The sequence below is a fragment of the Sapajus apella genome, unplaced genomic scaffold (assembly GCF_009761245.1).
Source record: "Sapajus apella isolate SASKATOON/1434 unplaced genomic scaffold, GSC_monkey_1.0 scaffold95, whole genome shotgun sequence".
Taxonomy (NCBI): Eukaryota; Metazoa; Chordata; class Mammalia; order Primates; family Cebidae; genus Sapajus; species Sapajus apella.
In genome coordinates, this window is record NW_022437035.1 from 1,903,698 (window position 1) to 1,923,068 (window position 19,371).

Consider the following 19,371-nt stretch of genomic DNA (forward strand, 5'->3'; position numbering starts at 1 on the left):
CCCCTATTTTTAGGGTGGATTAGGGGCACCTGCTTTGGCTCCACTCGCCCTGCTAGGGAGAACAAGTGGCCGTGTCGTGTGCACGCTGAGTTGTAGCTTTTGTGGTTCCACTGAGCTCAAATCTGGTTGCCAAGGAAAGGGCCTCAGGAGGCTGAGGTGGTGGGCGAGCTTGCCCGCTGACCATGACCCTGGGGCTTGGTGTGAGTGGGCTTTGATTTCTCACTCAGGCAGGCTCTGGAGGGCTTGGGATTGGGACGCCAGTCTGGAATGACAGCTCATGATTAAAAACTTGGCCTGTGTCCTGCTAGGGGACAGTGCAGAAACAACCATAGAGACCTTACGATGATTTGGAGAAGGTGGGACTGGGCCCCGAGTGCCAAAGTGCCTACGCTGTGGGGTAGCACAGTGACTGAGTGGCAGAGCCGGGACCAGAACCCCCGGCCCTGACCTCCCCATTCAGGGTTCTTTCCAGTCCAGCTCCGGGCGGATGCTCTCCCCTGACTCTCCCGATAACCTCAGGTCTGCCCACGTCACCGACCAGGCCTGAACCTAAAGAGAGTGCCCGGCATTTTTAGATAGGAGACGTCTGCCACCTGACTGTGCTGGCCCCGTTGGCGGGAGCACCTGAGGACAGGCGAAGGGCTAAGCCAGCCCCTTTTCTGGGTTCCTCCTAGTCAGGAGTGCCTACAGTCATGAAGGGACCCAGCATTTAGGAGGAGCCCTGAGCTGGCCCTCCATACACTCGAGGTGGCAGGGCTCACAGCTGCCCTGCCGGGTGCAGGGACTCAGTGATCCCCTCTGCTGACCCAGAGGTGGGGTGACACTCACCCCAGGTCACATAGCAGCTGGAGCGGGCAGGTGCAAATGCAAGACATTAGCCGAGCGCTTGGGCATGACACACGGTTCATCGACAGCATGTCGCCTTCACACTGGGTCTGTGCTCCTTTGTGGCCTTGGACAAATTAGTGGAGCTTGAATTTATGCGACAGATTCCCCAACCTCTGGAAGGTATGACTTGGCACAGGGAAAGAAGACCCCTCATTCATTCTGTCTCCCCCTGTGTGCCACTCTGTCTCTGTGATATGTCTCTCTGCCTTGCTCTGTCTCTGTCTCTCCCTCTCTGTCACTCTTGTTCTCTCTCAGGATATGGGGTTGCTGATAGGCAGGCTCTTTTGACATCCCTCTTTCCCCAGCCTGGGGAGTGGTGTGACCCCTGAATCCTCTAGGCCTCTTACCCCGTGTTACAGGTTGGTGCCACTGGCAAGAATGGCTTCTCCAGCTGGTTGAATGAATGAAGCTGGGTGGTGCAGAGCCATTCCCTGTTACATCGAGATGCTTCCAGCAGTGTAAATACAGGCTAAATACATTGAAGCTTCGGGCTCCTTTCCATGTAGCCACCTACTGGGTGGTAGGCACCGGCTGGTCTTGGCCTTGACAGCTTGAATCAGACTCCTGGCTGAGGGGCCCTGACCCTTTCTTAAGCTTCAGTTTCTTCCTCTGTCCAATGAGGAGAACCAAGGGCTTGGTATGAGATTGAAGCAAGCCCCTGGCACAGTGGCAGGCACACAGTAGGTGCACACTTGTGAATGTCCTCTCTCTTTTCGTTGCCTAGACACTCTGCCTGAGCAGGGTAAAGGCAGAGTTGGGATGGGAACACGTGCCGTCTTGCAGAGAAGTCAACGAAAACGCAAGGCCGGGGACCTCCTGCCTGGGGTTGAGCCCTGACTCTGCCAATTCCCAGCTGTGTGACCTTGGGCAGACTCCTTCCCTCTCTGTTCCTTGATTTCCTCCTCTGTGAAATGGGGATGATCGTGCATTGATGGGCTGGTAAACGTGTGGTGGGTGTGGCTGTGCTTAGTGTGTGGTATATGTGCCTTAAAAATTTAATTCTTGTGACAACTAAACCTCTCCTCTCGAACCGTCCCTTCACAGATTTTCAATGAGCTGGAAGACCCACACACACCCCTCTCACTCAGGAACCTCACTTAAATATTCGATTTATGGGAAGGAACTTTTTAAAGCCACTGACAATTACTTAAGAGTTTAGAGCCACAAGCCGTATCCATGGCTGGGGCTGGGAAGGGCCAGGATTTTAGTCTTTCCGACCTTGTCTGCGTGATTTATCTAAATAATCCATTCATTTCATCCTGGTTCCTGCCTCTGGCTTGTATTTACTTAGAGCGATGTAGAAGAATCTATCACGGGCATAAAATAACCCTCAAAGGCGTGCCCTGAAATGTTTTCTAAAGCCAGCCCTGAAGTAATTTGCTAATGGCCTGCCTGCCTCTGTGTCCAAGGGATAAAGACGAGAAAGAGGGAAAACAAACACTTTGTCTCTGAGCCACAAAGGCAGGAAGAGACATGTTTGTGCTGCAGTCCCATATAAGCCTGAGAAACATGCCTGGGACGCCAGGGTTAGCCCAGGAGACGAGGTGGGCTCCCGTTAGAGGCCAGACAGAAAATTCCAGAACCCGGGAACAATAGCAGTGGCACAGGGGCCAAGACTGGAATAAAAGCGGGAAGTTGGGGGTCTCTGAGGCCACGCGGTGCTGCACAGAGAGGGCTTTGGAGTCAGACAGACTTGGACCTGAGTCTCAACTCGCCACGTGCAGGCTGAGTGACCTGGGCCACCTTAAATCACCTCTTTCAGCCTCAGTGCCCTCATCTGAAACATGGAGATTCAACCGGGACTTGTCTGACGGGTGGGTCAATGAGACAGCGCGGACTGAGCCAGCACAGCCCTGGCTGGCATGCAGGAGGTGCTGAGTAAATGTTCATTCCACGTTGCTTTCTGGGGGGGCTCAGACTGTAGTGTAAGTCCCGCCTTCCTAGAAGGCTTGACTGGTGCCTTAGGGAGCAAAGGAAGAACCTGGACGACCTCTGTATTTACTGTGTGCAGGCTTCCACGCCAAGCATAAGGTGTGTATAATTTGTGTGTCTTCATTAATTCACTCACTTTTTCATTCAACCGGTATTTATTTTTATTTAGTTACTTAGTTACTTAGAGACAGAGCCTCGCTGTGTCGCCGAGGCTGGAGTGCAGCAGCACAATCTCAGCTCACTGCAGCCTCCGCCTCCTGGGTTCAAGAGATTCTCCTGCCTCAGCCTTCCCAGTAGCTGGGATTACAGGCCCTCCACCACACCCAGCTAATTTTTGTATTTTTAGTAGAGATGGGGTTTCACCATGATGACCAGGCTGGTCTCGAACTCCTGGCCTCAAGTGATCCACTCGCCTTGGCCTCCTAAAGTGCTAGGATTACAGGCATGAGCCACTGCGCCCCGCCTATTTTTATTTATTTATGTTGGAGATAAGGTCTTGCCTTGTCACTGGGGCTGGAGCGCAGTGGCACGATTGGAGCTCACGCAGTCTTGAGGCCCTGGGTTCAAGCCATCCTATTGCCTCTGGAGTAGCTGGGACTACAGGCATGCGCCACCACACCCAGCCATTTTTTTTCTTTTGTGTAGAGACAGGGTCCTGCTCTGTTGCCCAGGCTGATCTTGAGTTCCTAGCCTCAAGTGATCCTCCCACCTCAGCCTCCCAAAGTATAGGAATTGCAAGCATGAGCCACCGCACCTGGCCCCCTCCACCAGTATGTATTTAATATATGTGTGTATGTATGTATGTGTGTGTATGTGTGTATGTATATATGTGTGTATGTATATGTGTATGTATGTATGTGTGTGTATGTGTGTGTATATGTGTGTATGTATGTGTGTGTATGTATGTGTGTGTATGTGTATGTATGTATGTGTGTATGTATGTGTGTATGTATAATGCGTGTATGTGTGTATGTATGTATGTGTGTATGTATATGTGTATATATATGTGTGTGTATGTATGTGTGTATGTATATATGTGTGTATGTGTATATGTATGTGTATGTATGTATATGTGTATGTATGTATGTGTGTATGTGTATATGTATATATGTGTGTATGTATGTGTGTATGTATATATGTGTGTATGTGTATATGTATGTGTATGTATGTATATATGTGTGTGTGTATGTGTGTATGTGTATATGTATATATGTGTGTATGTATATATGTGTGTATGTGTGTATGTATGTATGTATGTGTATATGTATGTGTGTATGTATTGAGATGGAGTCTCCCTCTGTTGCCCAGGCTGGAGTGCAGTGGTACAATCTTGACTCACTACAACCTCTGCCTCCCAGGTTCAAGCGATTCTCCTGCCTCAGCCTCCTGAGTAGCTGGGACTACTACCGCCCACCACACCTGGCTAATTTTTGTATTTTTAGTAGAGACAAGCTTTCACCATGTTGGCCAGGGTGGTCTCAAACTCTGAAGTGATCTACCCGCCTTGGCCTGCCAAAGTGGTGGGATTACAGGTGTGAGCCACCACACTTGGCCCCCTCAACCAGTATTTACTGAGTGCCTACCACAACCCTGGTGCAGGAAAAAGGGCTGTGAACAAAAGAGACGAAACTCCTGCCGTCACAGAGCCGCCTTCTAGTGAGGCTGATAGTACAACACCTCAGAATGTAAGTATGTCATGTATGTGCTGAAAATGGTGGAACTATCTTAAAATATCAAGGATCTGTCTGTAACCTCAAACTATTGCTGTATATATCAGTAGCCTAGAGCTATTGCTACATACCAGAATTTCTCAGCCTCAGCTCCAATGATATCTTGGGCTACGTAATTCTTTTTGGCTGTGGGGGGCAAGGGGTGGGGTCTGTGCATTGTAAGCTTATCCCTGGTCCCTAACCACTAGAAGCCAGTAGCATGTCCCACAGTTGTGACAACCAAAAATATCTCCAGATATTGCCAAGTCTCTTTGGGACAGAATCACAAGGCCTCTCCCAGTCCCCTCCTCGTTTGAGAACATTGCCGTATATAATTTGGTGTGGGGCACGATAATTGTAGCTGGGGTATTCTCTCAGTGACTTAGCTATGGGGAGGAGGGCAGGGACCCCACATCCACTGAGCCTCTCCTACTTGCCAGGAACCACACAGCTGCCCCTATTGGGTGTAACCCATGCTTTGTGAATGGAGAAATCTGAAGCACAGAGAGGTGAACTCACAGGCCTGGGGCCACACAGCCGGGATCCATGAAGCGGGGACTCCATCCAGCATGTGTTGGCCTTGCTGGGAGCATGACCACGCCCGGCACTGGGGATCACTATTAAACATCAGCCCCAGAGCTGAGTGTTCAGTCCTCCAGCCTAAGGCAGAGTGGGAGTATTTGCTTCTGTGTTAATTATGGACTGGAATGGCTGCTTAAAATATTCAGCAGGGCTCAGCATCTCCCCCTGCCCCCCGCCGCACACACATTCTTCTTTAGTGAGTTGGGGAGAATCGAAAGGAAAGGATACATAGGACTCTTGCCTCTGGAAGCCCCGTTTCAGTTCATCTCCATCAGTACTCTGTTCGTACCAGGGTCCTCCAGCTCTGTAATAAATTACCACGAACTTGGTGGCCTAGAATAGGATAACTTTATCTCTCACAGTTCTTGGGTCCAGAAGTCTGAAATCAAAATGTCAGCGGCCGATGCCCCCTCTAGAGGCTTTAAAGGAGCGTCCTCTCTCACCTCTGCCAGCTCCTGGTGGCTCCAGGCATGCTTTGGCTCGTGGCCACATCACTGCAATCTGTGCCTCCGTTCTTCATGTCACTGTCTCCTCTTCTTTGTCATCTCCTCTCCTGTGTCTGATAAGGACACTTGTCTCTGATCATAGCAGCCTCCTGGATTATCTAGGATGAGCTCAGCTGGAGACCCGCAGCTTAATTCCATCTGCAAAGGTCCCTTTCCCATAAGGTTACGTTTGCAGGGTCTAGGGGCTAGGATGCAAACATAACTGTGGTTTTTTGTTTGAGACAGCATCTCCTGTCACCCAGTCATGGCTCACTGAAGTCTCAACTTCCCAGGCTCAGGTGACCCTCCTCCCTCAGCCTCCCAAGTAGCTGGGACTACAGCTGTACGCCACCACACCCAGCTATTTTTTGTGTGTTTTTAATAGAGACAGAGTTTCACCTTGTGGCCCAAGCTGGTCTCAAACTTCTGGGCTCAAGGGATCCACCTACTTCAGCCTCCCAAAGTGCTGGGATTACAGGTGTGAGCCACCATGCCTGGCTGATGTATCTTTTTAGGGGCCACTGTTCAGCACCCCACACACTCCCCACAGCTTACACTCTGGCCCCTCCCATCCAGTTCATTCTCCCCACAACATACCCAAGAGATCAGGTTATTCTCCACGTCATCCCAGACTTAGATGCCCAGTTTTCCTGAGCGACCTGGCCCTGCCTCCCTCCTGACATCAGCTTCTATCTCTGTCTTTCATACTTACTCTGCCCTTGCCACTCTGACCTCCTGCTCTTTATCAGTCACCCCAAGCTCCTTTCCGACCCCAGGCCTTTGCCGTCACCAACCATTTCCTCTGCCTAAAATGCACTTGCCCTCCCTTCACCTCTGCAGAGAGGCTTCCCCACGTCCCAGGCTGTGGTGAATCCCCTGTGTTTCCCTGGACCCATCCCACTTCACTTCTTTGTGGGACCTGTCTCAGTCTGTGCTTATTTCATGTCACTTGCTCCCTGGTTTATTCTCTGACTCCTCCCCTAGGATGTCAGCTCCACGAGGGCCAGGTCTTTGGCCGTCCTGGTTCACCTTGGGATCGCCAATACCAGGAACAGTGGCTAGGAGCTCACAGAATATCTGTCTTCCTGAAATCCACTCTCCTTCAGTCTTGTGTCTACCTTGTAACACCATCCCCATATTATAGATGGGTAAACTGAGGCCCAGAGAGACTAAGTGACGCTTCCCTGGTGTACACCTCATAAGAGAGGACACCAAGTGTACGGCCACAGCAGCCTAAATGCTCCCAGTCCCGTCTGATCTCAGAGTTGACACCAGGATGCTAGTCCAGGGAGGGAGTTCTTCCCTGGTAGAGGGCAGTCTGGAAAATCTGAAGTATAATGGTAATAAAAAACCACTCATTCATTCATTAAGAATTTTTGATTGAGTACCTCTTTTCTACCAGGTACTGTGCTCCATGGAGGAAGAAACAGGCAGGGTCTTTGCCCCCAGAGGATTCATAGGAGCAGGAGACACATTAAACAACTAAGTAAACCAATGAATGAACAAAGAATGTGTTCTCAGATAATGGTGAGGGCGCTAAAGAAAATGTAACAAGGGCCTGGGGACCATGGGAGTGTATTTTAGGAAGAGTGGTCAGGAAAGTCTTCTCAGGAGGTGACATTGGAGCAGAGACCTGCATGAGTGAGGGGATGAGCCCCAGAAAGTTTGGAGGGACATTGGAACGTCAGGAAAAGCAGTGCAAAGGTCCTGAGGCAGATTGGTGCCCGGTGTGTTTGAAGAGCAGCGTCAAGGAGCCCAGAGTGGCTGGAGCAGCGTGGGTCAGTGGGAGAGGTGAGAAGTGAGCTCAGAGAGGTGGGCCAGGGGCCAGGGCGGGTAAGGCCGGGGAGGGGGGCTCTGACAGGATGTTAGATTTTAGCATTGGAGGGTATTGAGCAAGGGAGAGCTCTTCAGATGATCAGATCTGTGCCTCTGTGTGGAGTGCTGGAAGGGAAGAGCAGAATAACAACTCTAGCTACCACTTACTGAGTGCCTCTGTGTGCCGGGCACAGGTTGTTCTTAACGTATTTCTCCTGGAGAGCTGGGCTTCAAAGCAGTGGGGTCCTGCTGCCGTGCACCCTTCCTCCATTTCCTGCTGCCTGTGCTGACTGCCAGTTGCCCCCTGCCACCTCATGTCCAGAAGCCCTGCCAGGTGCCCTGGTCTTGGGCCACGCCTTGGGGTGTGGATTTGAGGGGTTAGACTTAAACCCAGCCCCGAAGGCCAGCATGATGTCACGTCATTCTCTGCTACAGTGTCACCAGGCAGGCAGGACAAGCTGCTTTCTTTTGGGCTGGCCTCACCCAATTTCAGGTCTCCTTTTCACCCCCCTGGCAGCAGAATGATGTCACCCAGAGAACAATGGTTCCTTTATAGATCTCGCCCGGGCCAAAGGCTGGGTCTCAGAGTAGGTGCCTCTGGGAGAGACCTAGAGTGAATAGAGGGGCAGAACAGAGGGCGCGGGCGCTCCACAGGGACCTGCTTTTGTTCAATAATGTTAATCTCCTTTCCTCTCTCCCCGGCCAAAAAATAGCATGTGCTCAGTGTACACTTGGAAAATATAGAAAAATGTAAAGAAAACAAAACCCACCCATTCTTCTAACATCACGTCGACGAAAACCACTCCCAGCACTGGAGCGCATTTCCTGCTTGTCTGCTTCCCTCCCTCTTCCAAGCAAAATCGCCAACGCTCTGTCTCTTTATAGCCTTTAAAAATGAACATTTTATATGTCTTTATAACACTTTTAATGCCCTTGCAACATGAGACTATTTGTGTACTTCATAAGTTATTAACCTGTCTGGCTGGACATTTGGGTCATTTCCCGTTCTGGGCTATCAGAAGTGACCCCTGCAGGGGCAGGGTCTGTGTGTGTGCCTCTTCATCTGGATTTCTGAGAGGTCTCTGAGGTTTAAGTAAGCTCCTGTTGCTTTCCGTGGTCAGAAGGTTGGCACTCTCACTTTTCTACCCCCTCTGGCAGCGTTTCCAAATCCCAGATGTTTTGTTCAGACAAATGTTTCTTGCTTCCTCATCAGGAAGTCAGAAATTTCAGGAAGGAAACCGGGATTGATAACACATCACAGGGAGTGTTATGTTTTTGGATTTCATGAATAATGGAGTCTTTAGCAAGAGAAGTCCTCACGAGAGAACTAATGTATTAGATTCGTTGTGATGGTGTGCTGGTAAATGTCTAACAAGCCCATCTTGTTGGGGAAACAGCTCTGATTGGTAGCATTTGCCCAATTTCGTGGTATAAATACTCCCACCATGGCCAGTTGTAAGCTTCTAACTAGTTTTCACTAAACCCAAAGTTGGGGAAAGATGGACAGTAGCTCACTATTCTTTTTTTTTTTTTTTTTTTTTGAGATGGAGTCTTGCTTTGTCGCCCAGGCTGGAGGGCAGTGGTGCAGTCTCGGCTCACTGCAACCTCTGGCTCCCAGGTTCAAGCGATTCTCTTGCCTCAGCCTCCCAAGTATCTGGGATTGCAGGTGCCTGCCACCACGCCGGCTAATTTTTTGTATTTTTAGTAGAGACAGGGTTTCACCATGTTAGCCAGGCTGGTCTCCACGTCCTGACCTTGTGATCCGCCTGGCTGAGCCTCCCAAAGTGCTGGGATTACAGGCAAGAGCCATCGCGTCTGGCCTAAGATCACAGTTCTGTAGTATTTTTACCACATAGATAGAATAGACATAAGTGACCTCAAGACCATGGAAAATAATGAAATGTAGCAAAGTAATTAGGAAGCGCGGAGATGTGAGCGTTTATTACCTTTGCTTTTAAGGTGATTTCTTTAAGTTTAGATCATTTAATCTTTAGTAATGGCTGTGTTTGACACCTGGCTCCTGACAATTGCAGTTTTCCCTGGGGGGCCAGGACAGGCCAGCTCCAGTATACGCTGCTGGTGAAGAGAGTGAATTGTGGGATCTGAGAGCTGTGAGTCTGAGCCCTGGTTCTGTGTCTCCCTTGCTATGTGACTTTGCGTAGTTTTCATACTTTTTTTTAAGCCTCAGTTTCCCCTCTTATAAAATGGGGCTAACAATATTGCCTCCCTCCACAGTTGCTGTAGAGATTGTGTTGAGGTGGAACACTCTGTACAATGCGTGGTGCTTAATAGCGAGGTAGGAAGCGGGGCTCGACTCCAGAGACGGGGATTGGGCACCGGACCAAATTGAGAACTAGCTGAACCGGGACCAGGGCAGAAGCAGCTTTCCAATCAGACACGCTTACCAGTGTGACATGTCAGTTTACCATTGTCAGGGAGTTACTGTCCCTTTCCATGGCAATGACCCGGTGACCCAAAAGTTACCACCCCTTCCCTAGAGATTCCTGCATAAACTACCCCTTATTCTACACGTTGTTAAAAGTGCATGTAAATATGACTGCAAAACTGCTCTGAGCTGCCACCGTCTGCCTTTGGGGTAGCCCTGCTCTGCAGGAGCCGCCACAGAGCTGTAACACCACCACTTCAGTGAAGCTGTTCTCTTCCATCTCCAGCTCGCCCTTGAATTCTTTCTTGGGCAAAGCCAAGAGCCCTCACTGGCTAAGCCCCACTTTGCCTGTCCTGTGTCAGTAGGATCTCAGTAAGCAGTTGTTACCATCATCACCATTGTTATTTGAACAGAGCTTAACAGTTGGCAGGGTACAGTCAAACATGATAGGCCGCCTCTCAGGTGGCCCCTGCAGGATTCTTGCCTTCAGGTATTCACACTGTTGTGAAGTCCCCATCTATGCTGTCCTGGGTTGGTCAGTGTGACCAACAGAATACCTGCTGTTACTTCTGAGATGAGGTTTTGTTTGTTTGTTTGTTTGTTTGAGACGGAGTCTGGCTCTGTCACCCAGGCTGGAGTACAGTGGCGTGATCTTGGCTCACTCCAACCTCTGCCTCCCAGGTTCAAGTGATTCTCCTGTCTTGCTGGGACTACAGGTGCATGCCACCATGCCTGGCTAATTTTTTGTATTTTTAGTAGAGACAGGATTTCACTGTGTTAGCCAGGATGGTCTCGATCTCCTGACCTCATGATCCGCCTGCCTTGGCCTCCCAAAGTTCTGGGATTACAGGCTTGAGCCACTGTGCCTGGCCGAAATGAGGTTTCAGAAAACACTGCAGCTTCCCTCTTGGTCACTCACTCCCTTTCTTGGAGCATTCACTCTGGGAAGAGCTGCTGTGTCTTGAGGACCCTCAAGCAATCCTGTAGAGAGGCCCCCGTGGCAAGGAACTGAAGCCTCTCGTCCACTACCACGAAGGAACTGAAACCTGCCAACAGACTCACAGGTGAGCTTGGAAGCGGATCTTCCAGCCTGCAGGTGAAACTTCACCTCTGGCCAATAGCTTGACTCCAAATTCATGAGATACCCTGAGCCAGGACCATTCACTGAAATCCTCCCTAGATCCCTGGCTTCCAGAAACTGTGTAAGATAATAAATGCTTATTGTTTCAGCCCACTGAGTTGTGGGGCTATTTGTTACACAGCCAGAGATAACTAGTACACATTTCTTCTCACTTACGCCTATGGGAAGAATTCGAGGATGGCCAGGGAGTATTATTTAATCCCTTGTCTTGCAGATGAGTAAATTGAGGTAGGAAGACCCGCCTATGGTCTGTAATGTGGGAGGTTTTGGTATTCCCAGTGGATGCCTTTCTTGTCTCATATGTTCTTGCCCATAAGGGAGACTGGCTGCTCAGCCCGCCTGGGTTCAGGGTCCCAGGGGCTTTTGCGTAGCTCACCCTTTTAGCGGTTGGCATGAATCTCCCAGCATGGGATGGAATTTATTTCTTGGATTCTAAGTGCTCATTACCCCATTTAACTCATCAAACATTCATTGTAAGAGCTGGGCCATAAACAGCAGTGAACTCTATGCAGAGATATGAGAGTGTGGTGGCTCTTCTCCAGCATCAATTTCTAGTCCAGAGAAGTCCGGTCAGATTGCCTTGCTCCCTTGAAAGGAGGGTCTGAAACATACCTTATTACCAAGAATTAAAAATTGCAGAGTTTGTGAACACGTTTGACTTTCGTTTTCTAAGCATAGATTTGGTATCTTCGGCTGTTCTTTCTTGATTGCAAGAAAAGAGGGGTGCATACAGTCCAGAGCTTGGGTCTCCCTTCAGAGAGTTCTTAGTTTGAATCCCAACTTTGCCACTAGCCAGCTATGGGACCTCAGACAGGTGACTTTAATTCTGTGAGCCTCAGATTCCTTGTGAAGTACCCAGCACAGTGCCTGGAACCTAGGAAGTGCATAATAAATGCCAGGCACGGTTGCTGTCCTTGTAACCTTGCCACGTTAGTCAGATTCGAGTATGCTGTGCTGCAGTAACAAACTGCCGGCTCTCAGACACTTAACACCACGTGTGTGTTTGTTTTGAGACAGGGTCTCACTCTGTCACCCAGACTGGAGTGCAGCGTTACGATCATAGCTCACTGCAGCTTTGACCTCCCAGGCTCAAACGATCCTCCCTCCTCAGCCTCCCCAGTAGCTGGGACTGCTGGCATGTGTCACCATGCCTAGCTAATTTTTTGTAGGTTTTGTAGAGATGGGAGTCTCACTATGTTACCCAGGCTAGTCTCGAACTCCTGAGATCAAGCAGTCCTCCTTCATCAGCCTCCCAGAGTGCTAAGACTAGAGGCATGGGCTGCCGTGCCTGACCGTTTATTTCGTATTCATGCAAAGTTAGCCGCTGGTCCAGGGGCTGGCTATGGCAGCCGCCTCTCCAGGTTGTTTGCATCTGGCAGCTAGGCCATCTGGGAAGATGTGACTCCTTTATAAAAATTTCAGAGAAAAAAAAAACTGGAGGGTCACATCAAGGGAGAGGCCATTGTCCTATTTTACAGATGGGGAAATTAAGGCTTAAAGAGTAACATACATATTTTAAGCATTGACCATGTGCCATCCATTGAGCCAAGGAGATTGTCTTAAATCCTTATAGAATCTTCATCCAACAGGTATTATCTGTGTCATGTCTGTTTCGCAAATGATGAAATTGAGACTTGGGGAGAGGTGACTTGCCCAGAGTCACCTACTTCACAGTTGGCCAAACACGGATTCCAGCCCAGGTCTGCTGACATCTCGTTTCTTATGCCTCCCATTTGAGGAAGTGGATTGAGAGAGCTCGTATGCCTTTCCTGAGAGGTACCATGGTGTAGACCGGGTTTCACACCATGGTGACACTGGCATGGGGATGGATAGCTCTCTGTTGTAAGGAGCTGCCCTGGGCGCTGCACGATGCTGAGCAGCATCCCCAGCCTCCTCCTCCTAGATGCCAGCACCATCCTTCCCATCCCGAGTTGTGATGCCCAAAAGTGTTTCCAGCCATTGCTAAATAGGGGGGGCAAAGTCACCCCTGATTGAGAACCACTGATGTGGATTGTCAGAGCTCAATCCGGGAGCCAAGAGATGTGCGTTCAAACCCCTGCCAGGCCTTGAGTAACCATTCGGCCTTACCCAATAGATTCTGGACAAGGCCTAAGCATTAGTAGGCCTTTGGGACACCCTAACTCATAGGTAATAGAACCTTTGATTCCTGATGTAATTTAGGGCAAGTGTCTCTGCTCTGATAAAGCGTTTTTCTTTTGCTACAAAGTGGCACAGACAATATCGGTTCACAGAGTTGTTATGCCGGTGGAGAGCACATAGTTCTTTATAAACGGTGGCTTTTATTGTCATTCTAGTTACCACCTGTCAAAGGGGAGACTCGGAGGGGGGCAGATTTTCTGGTGTTTGGAAATACTCTTCACAGTCTATTAATTCCCAGTCCCACACCTCCTGGCTCCGGATCCAAATATTCGCTTTCTACCAAAGCCAGAAGTTATCCAGCACCTCACGTTCCCACCATCACCAGCTTGATTTCCAGAAACAGCCCTTCCCTGGGCACACCTATGATTTAACACCTGTAATTCCTTAATTCGTACCTAGGAGCCCATTCTTTTCTTCTTGGTAATTGCCTTCTGCTTTGGGAAGGATGTAGGTTGGATGTGGCAGCCACGTGGCAGACATCTTGGCAGGAAAAGCCTGGAATGTTCTGGAGCCTCTAGTGCTGCATTCAAAGAGCAGCATACAAAGGTAGCCAGGCTGGCAGATGATGGGTAGTTTCATTATCTGTAAATGTTTTTAAATGAACCCTAGGTGCCCATGTAAACAGGTAGCTGACGGGCAGGACGTTGGTGTGGAATTGTTCTTCATGGAGGAGTTCCTGAGCCTTGGTTGTCAGAACATGTAGATCCCTCCAGTTCACTTCTTTTTCGTTATAGCTGAGGAAGCCAAGGCCCAGAGAGGGCAAGAGACCTATGCAAGGTCACACAGTGAGTTAGTGACAGACACAGGACTGGAGCTTGGGTTTCTAAATTGCAGCATTGGAGGCCAGGCGGTTCTCAACTTTGACAGCCTTTGGAGTTTGAGCCACGGACATTTATTGAGCTCCTATCATGTGCAGAAAGCCCTATAGTCAGTTGTGTGATGCATTAAAAATAAAGGGACTTCGTTCCTGCCTCTTCAGTTTTTAGAAAAGTGAGTATATGTGTAACCCAGCTGTGCAGCTTTGAACCAACGTCTTCTCCATGACACTGGCTATGGGCCTCAGTTTCCCCATATGTTTTTAGAGATTGTGGTATGACCCCTTAAGATCTTTGCAGTAAAATCAGCTCAGATTCAAATCCCTGCTCCCCTCTCTACTAGCTGTGTGATTTTGAGCATGACTTTGAGCAAGCCTCGGTTTCCCAGTCTGTACAAAGGGAATCATAATGTTGTTCATGGCGGCGAAATTTCCGTGTGGCAACGAGTGTGCCAGGCGCAGGGTAGGTTCTCAGCACTCTGCTGGCCTCACTTCCGGACCACCGGGCCGCTCACAGCTCTGCGACCACATTCCTTTCTCCCAGCTTTTGCATAAGCTGTTCCCACTGCCTGGAATGACGGAACCGTGGCACACGCTCCGCTGGCGTGTTAAGAAGCTTAAGCCTCTTCTTCAAACTGTGCCATTTTCTCTCCACTGATCCCACCCTCTAGTGTTTAGTTATTAGAAGGGAGGGAGGTGGACACGTGGGCCTGGCATAGAGCCAGCAGCCCCAGCGTCTTCTTCCCAGCCTCCTTTGTGTCCACTTGGCTTCCCCGCCTCCCCTTGCAAGATTCCTCCCATCCCATCCTGCCCCACCCCACCTCTACGTTGCTACTTGATGATCAAAGCATATTTGTGTGTCATTAACAGCCACGGCTAATTAGGAAGGAAGGGTTAAGTAGGAGGCATTCCTATATATGCCTGGGGGCTGAACAGTTGGAGATTTTTCATATCCTATGTTGGATTTTGTTTTCCTCTTCTCTTGCATAAATAGTCTTTTTGTGGGCGAGATGAAAAAAGAATGGAGGTCATCAGAGATCTGCTTAGTGAGTTTGCTAATCTTTTCATGGGGCGGGGAGCCCCACGGATTTGCAACAACTTAGTGCCATTGGTTGAAAAATGGTTTCTGAGCTGAATCGTGGTGAAGTGGCTGTGGTGGTCCAGTGGTGTCTGATTGCTGGGGTGGGGTTGGAGGAGGAGACAGCAGGGGTACAGGTGGGCCTGAGTTCAAATCCTGGTACCGCATTTCTGACATCTAGGACCTTGGCCAAGGGCCTCGACCTCTTTGAGTTATGGTGTCCTTGCATGCGCAAAGGGCTAAAGATGTGAAGATTGAACTCAAACTTGGGTGGGCATCAGATGTGTCCTGGGTCCTGGTGCCATGAGGAGAGTACCAGGCAGGTGCTTTGGGGTCTGACCAGGAGGGCCCCAGGATCTGCTTGTATGGCAAGAGCTCCAGGTGAGCCGCAGGTAGAGATGGTTTTATGGGCACTGCTCTTTAAGGACCAATTCCTTAATGTTTCTTCGTGTTCATGAAAATAAATACTTATCGGATGGATGAATGAATGAATGCATGAACCAATACATGAATGGATGCCATGTTCCTAGATGGCTGCAAGCCAGATGTTGGGTGGGTGATGAGGGCTCAGCAGAGCTGTGCTTTCTGTCAGGAACATGATTTGGAGAGGCTCAAGATTATAAATCTGAATTCCCGTTGAACAGCAACTTGTGTCCAAGCGGGGACGTCTCCCTTCTCTGAGGACCGCAGAAGACTCTAGGTCTATTGTGTTCAAGTCTCAAGGCTTCAATGTTCAGTCCTTGTCAATTATCAACCAGAGAAAGTCTGGTTTTGTTCTCACTCCCCTAATTGGTACCCTCCAGGCTGTTTCAGCTTTTCTGTGGGTACCCCAGCCCCAGCCCCATCTCTTTGCACCCCCATAAGCCGTTGCTCTAGACCCGAAGATTCTCACAGCAGTGCCAGACTCACAGATCTCCGTTTTTGCGGCTGTGTGGGATTGGAGTCAGGCAGCCTCCCCCAGAGCGAATCTCAAATCCTTTCTGAACTAATACAACACATTGCGAAAGGGAGGTTCCCGAAACCTTCTGATTGATTCTGTCCTCGGCTCATTTGTGCAGCTAACCTACCCCTGTCAACCACCTGCTGTCTGCCAGCTGCAGTACCGGGTGCATTCACATACCTGACATTGGCCGTTACTTACCCCTCAGAATCCTGAGGATGGAGATGAAGGGAGGCAGCCACGCTGAGCTCCAAGGTCCTAGGTGCAGAGGCTGGGGGTTCTCCTTGCTGTCTGTGCTCTGTCATTCCTTCGAGCCAAGTCAGAGGTCCTTTGCTATGTTTCTCTCCCGAGCATGAGGATGGGGTGGGGGAGGAGGGGCCTCTATTTTGCAGAGTCAAAAAAAAGCTAGTTAATGCTAAAAGCACAGATTCTGGAGCCAGAAGGCCTGGGTTTGAATCCCAGCTTTACAACCTACCACCGTGTGACTTAAGCAGCTTGCTTGATGGCATCGTGCCTCAGTTTCCTTCTTTCTTTACTTTCCTTCTTAAAATTTTATTCAAGACTGGATCTTGCCCTGGTTCCCAGGCCGGAGTGCAGTGGCATGATCACACCTTGCTTCGGGCTAGAACTCCTGGGTTCAAGCACTGTTCCTGCCTCAGCCTCCCAAGTAGCTGTGACTATAGGTGCAACCTACCATGTCCAACAGTTTCCCTAGTTCTAAAGTGGAGAAAATAGCAATACGCTGTGGAGTTGTGAAGAATACATCTGTTGACATATACAAAGCTCCTGGAACAGTGCCTGGCATATAGTTGGCTCTAGAAGTGTTTATAATTAGGCAGAGTGCAGTGGCTCACGCCTCTCCTCCCAGTTGGGAGGCTGAGACAGGAGGGCCGCTTGAGTCTAGGAGTTTGAGACCAGCCTGGGCAACAGAGTGAGATGTCATCTCTATAAATTTTTTTAAAATACATAAATAAGCGATTATTATCAATATGATTATATTCACTGCTATCTTACAAGAATATTATAAATAAATACATAAACTTATAAATAAATATTTTGGAGGTATGATTTACATACAGCAAAAGGCATGTATCTTAAAGGTATAGCGTGAGCTTTGACAAAGACACACACCCGTGTAAACCACACCCTGTTAAGATCTAGGACAGTCTCACCTTCCCAGGAAAGTTCCCTTAGCCCCTTTCCACTTAGTTCCCCCTACCTGGCACTCAATAAATATTTCTTTTCTTTTTTTTTGAGACTGAGTTTTGCCCTCGTTGCCCAGGCTGGAGTGCAATGGCGTGATCGCGGCTCACCGCAACCGCTGCCTTCCGGGTTCAAGCGATTCTCCTGCCTCAGCCTCCCAAAGTAGCTGGGATTTCAGGCTTGCGCCACCACCCCCGACTAATTTTGTATTATTAATAGAGATGGGATTTTTCCATGTGGGTCAGGCTGGTCTCAAACTCCCCACCTCAGGTGATCCGCCTGCCTCGGCCTCCCAAAGTGCTAGGATTGCAGGTGTGAGCCACCGCGCCCGGCCGTAATCATTTCTCGAATGAATGAGTGGGTTAAAGAATGTATACGGATAACCCCGTGAGAGGTATAAAAATAAAAAAAGAAGAAAAAAAAAGAATGTGTACTGAGAATCCATCGTGTTTGATCCCAAACCTCTTTATTGCAATTGTGCTACTTGTAATCATCATTACATAACCTGATTAGCTGTTATATGAATATATGAGATGCAGCTGCAAAGAGAAAGAGAGTTGTCATCCTCTGAAAAGTTAAACACTTCGAAAAGATTCCATACAGGCAAATTACTAAAAAAAAAAAAAAAAAAAAAAAAAAAGTCTAGGAGCGGGAGGAGGACACTGTCAAAGACAAGGGTGAGGAACCGTGAACATCTAGATGAGCTCTACACTCCCTGCTTCCCTGGTGTCTGGGCCTCCACGCGGAGCCCGGGCACTGCTGTGTTCCTGCGCCTGGGTGGAGAGTTCCTCTCCCTGCTGCCCTCCAAACGTGGCCCTCCTGGGGGAACAAGCACAGCTTCGATGCTTAGAGTCCCAGGCCTGAATGTCGGGGGCAAAGGCGTGGGGGACTAGGAAGACTGAGGTGGGATTCCAGGGCCCCAGTTCCCATAACTTACCAGTTCCCACCATGCCCCAGACCAGGGTAGCTCCTTGACGTTTTTAATATATTGGACTCCTGTGATTTTGCTTAAAGAGATTTTTTTCCTAAAGCTCAAAAATAAAAAAGAAAGTGGAAAACTGGTGAGGTGGTGCTGGCCACCACCCCCAGTCAGAGACAAGGAGATTTTCAAACAGGGTGGGGACCTTGCTCAGTGACATACATGGACTGCTGTGGAAGAGACTAGGCTTCCAACTCGGAGTTCTTAGCATTTCCACGGTGATTTCTGTGCAGCGATGAGGAGGGTGCCGACTGGGCGTTTTCTGGCCCTGGAGAGCTGAGGCCATGCTCAGAGGACACAGCTGCCACCCAGGCAGGTCCTTTTCCCTCCCTGCCTACATGACACCCTCTGCAGAACTGGAGTTTTGTACAGATTTGGGACTTAGGATGCACAAGGTACCTGGCACATACCTGGTACCTCTTCAGCCCACAGGCAGTGCCCACATCCATGGGCCTGGCAAGGTCCTTGCTGCTTCTAAGGGGACCAGGGTCTTTGGCTCAGATTTTCTCCCTCTGGGGCCTGACAGGTGGCACGGGACTGCTCATCCCTGAGGGAGAGTTAGGGATGAAGTCACCCGCTAAGTCTCTGGCCTGGTCAGGTGCAGAGGCCATTTGCATAGGCTCAGGCTGATGTCACCCCAGGAAGCCATTCAACGCTGGGGGCCACCTTCAGCCCTGGCTGCCTGCCTGCCTGTTGCCTATGTCCTGTTTTGTTTGTTGTGTGGGTCAGGGTCAGGGAGGAGCCCTTGGTGCAGAGTCTTCTCTGCTGTCTGAGAACAGGGTGACGCCATCCTTCTCATGGAGGCATCTCAGGTTGGGAATAGGCTGGTTCCCTGTTCAGATCCCAGCTCTGCCATCTGCCGGCTGGGTGGCTGTGGCCTGGTTACTTTGCCCCTCTGTGCCTCACTGTCGTCCTCTCTGAGGGGGGTGGCCGGGGCATAACCACATAGGGCTGTTGTAAGGATGACACGAGGTGATGTGTGTAAAACTCTGTAGCGCGGCGTTGGCCATTAGGAATACCTGTTAGCCACCGTTGTTGCAATTATGGTGGAGGTGATGGCTGTGATCATTGTCTGGGAGATGGTTATGAGTGTTGCTATATTATGCCCAGAATTGACTGAAGTCATGATTTTCAAAGAAAACAGACACATTTGTGTCTTCTTGGATCTCTATTTAAATCAGTGCAGCTTAACTAGACACATATAATCTGTTAGCAGGGGCTTGCATTGTTTCCAAAACCTTTACTGAAGCTCTCACCCT

At 49.5% G+C, this 19,371-nt stretch overlaps 1 protein-coding gene across 3 annotated transcripts in view; it reads left to right on the forward strand.

The window, feature by feature from the left end:
• KIAA1671 (KIAA1671 ortholog) overlaps positions 1–19,371 on the forward strand; it is a 252,820-nt gene that overhangs the window by 171,585 nt on the left and 61,864 nt on the right. The window lies entirely within an intron of this gene.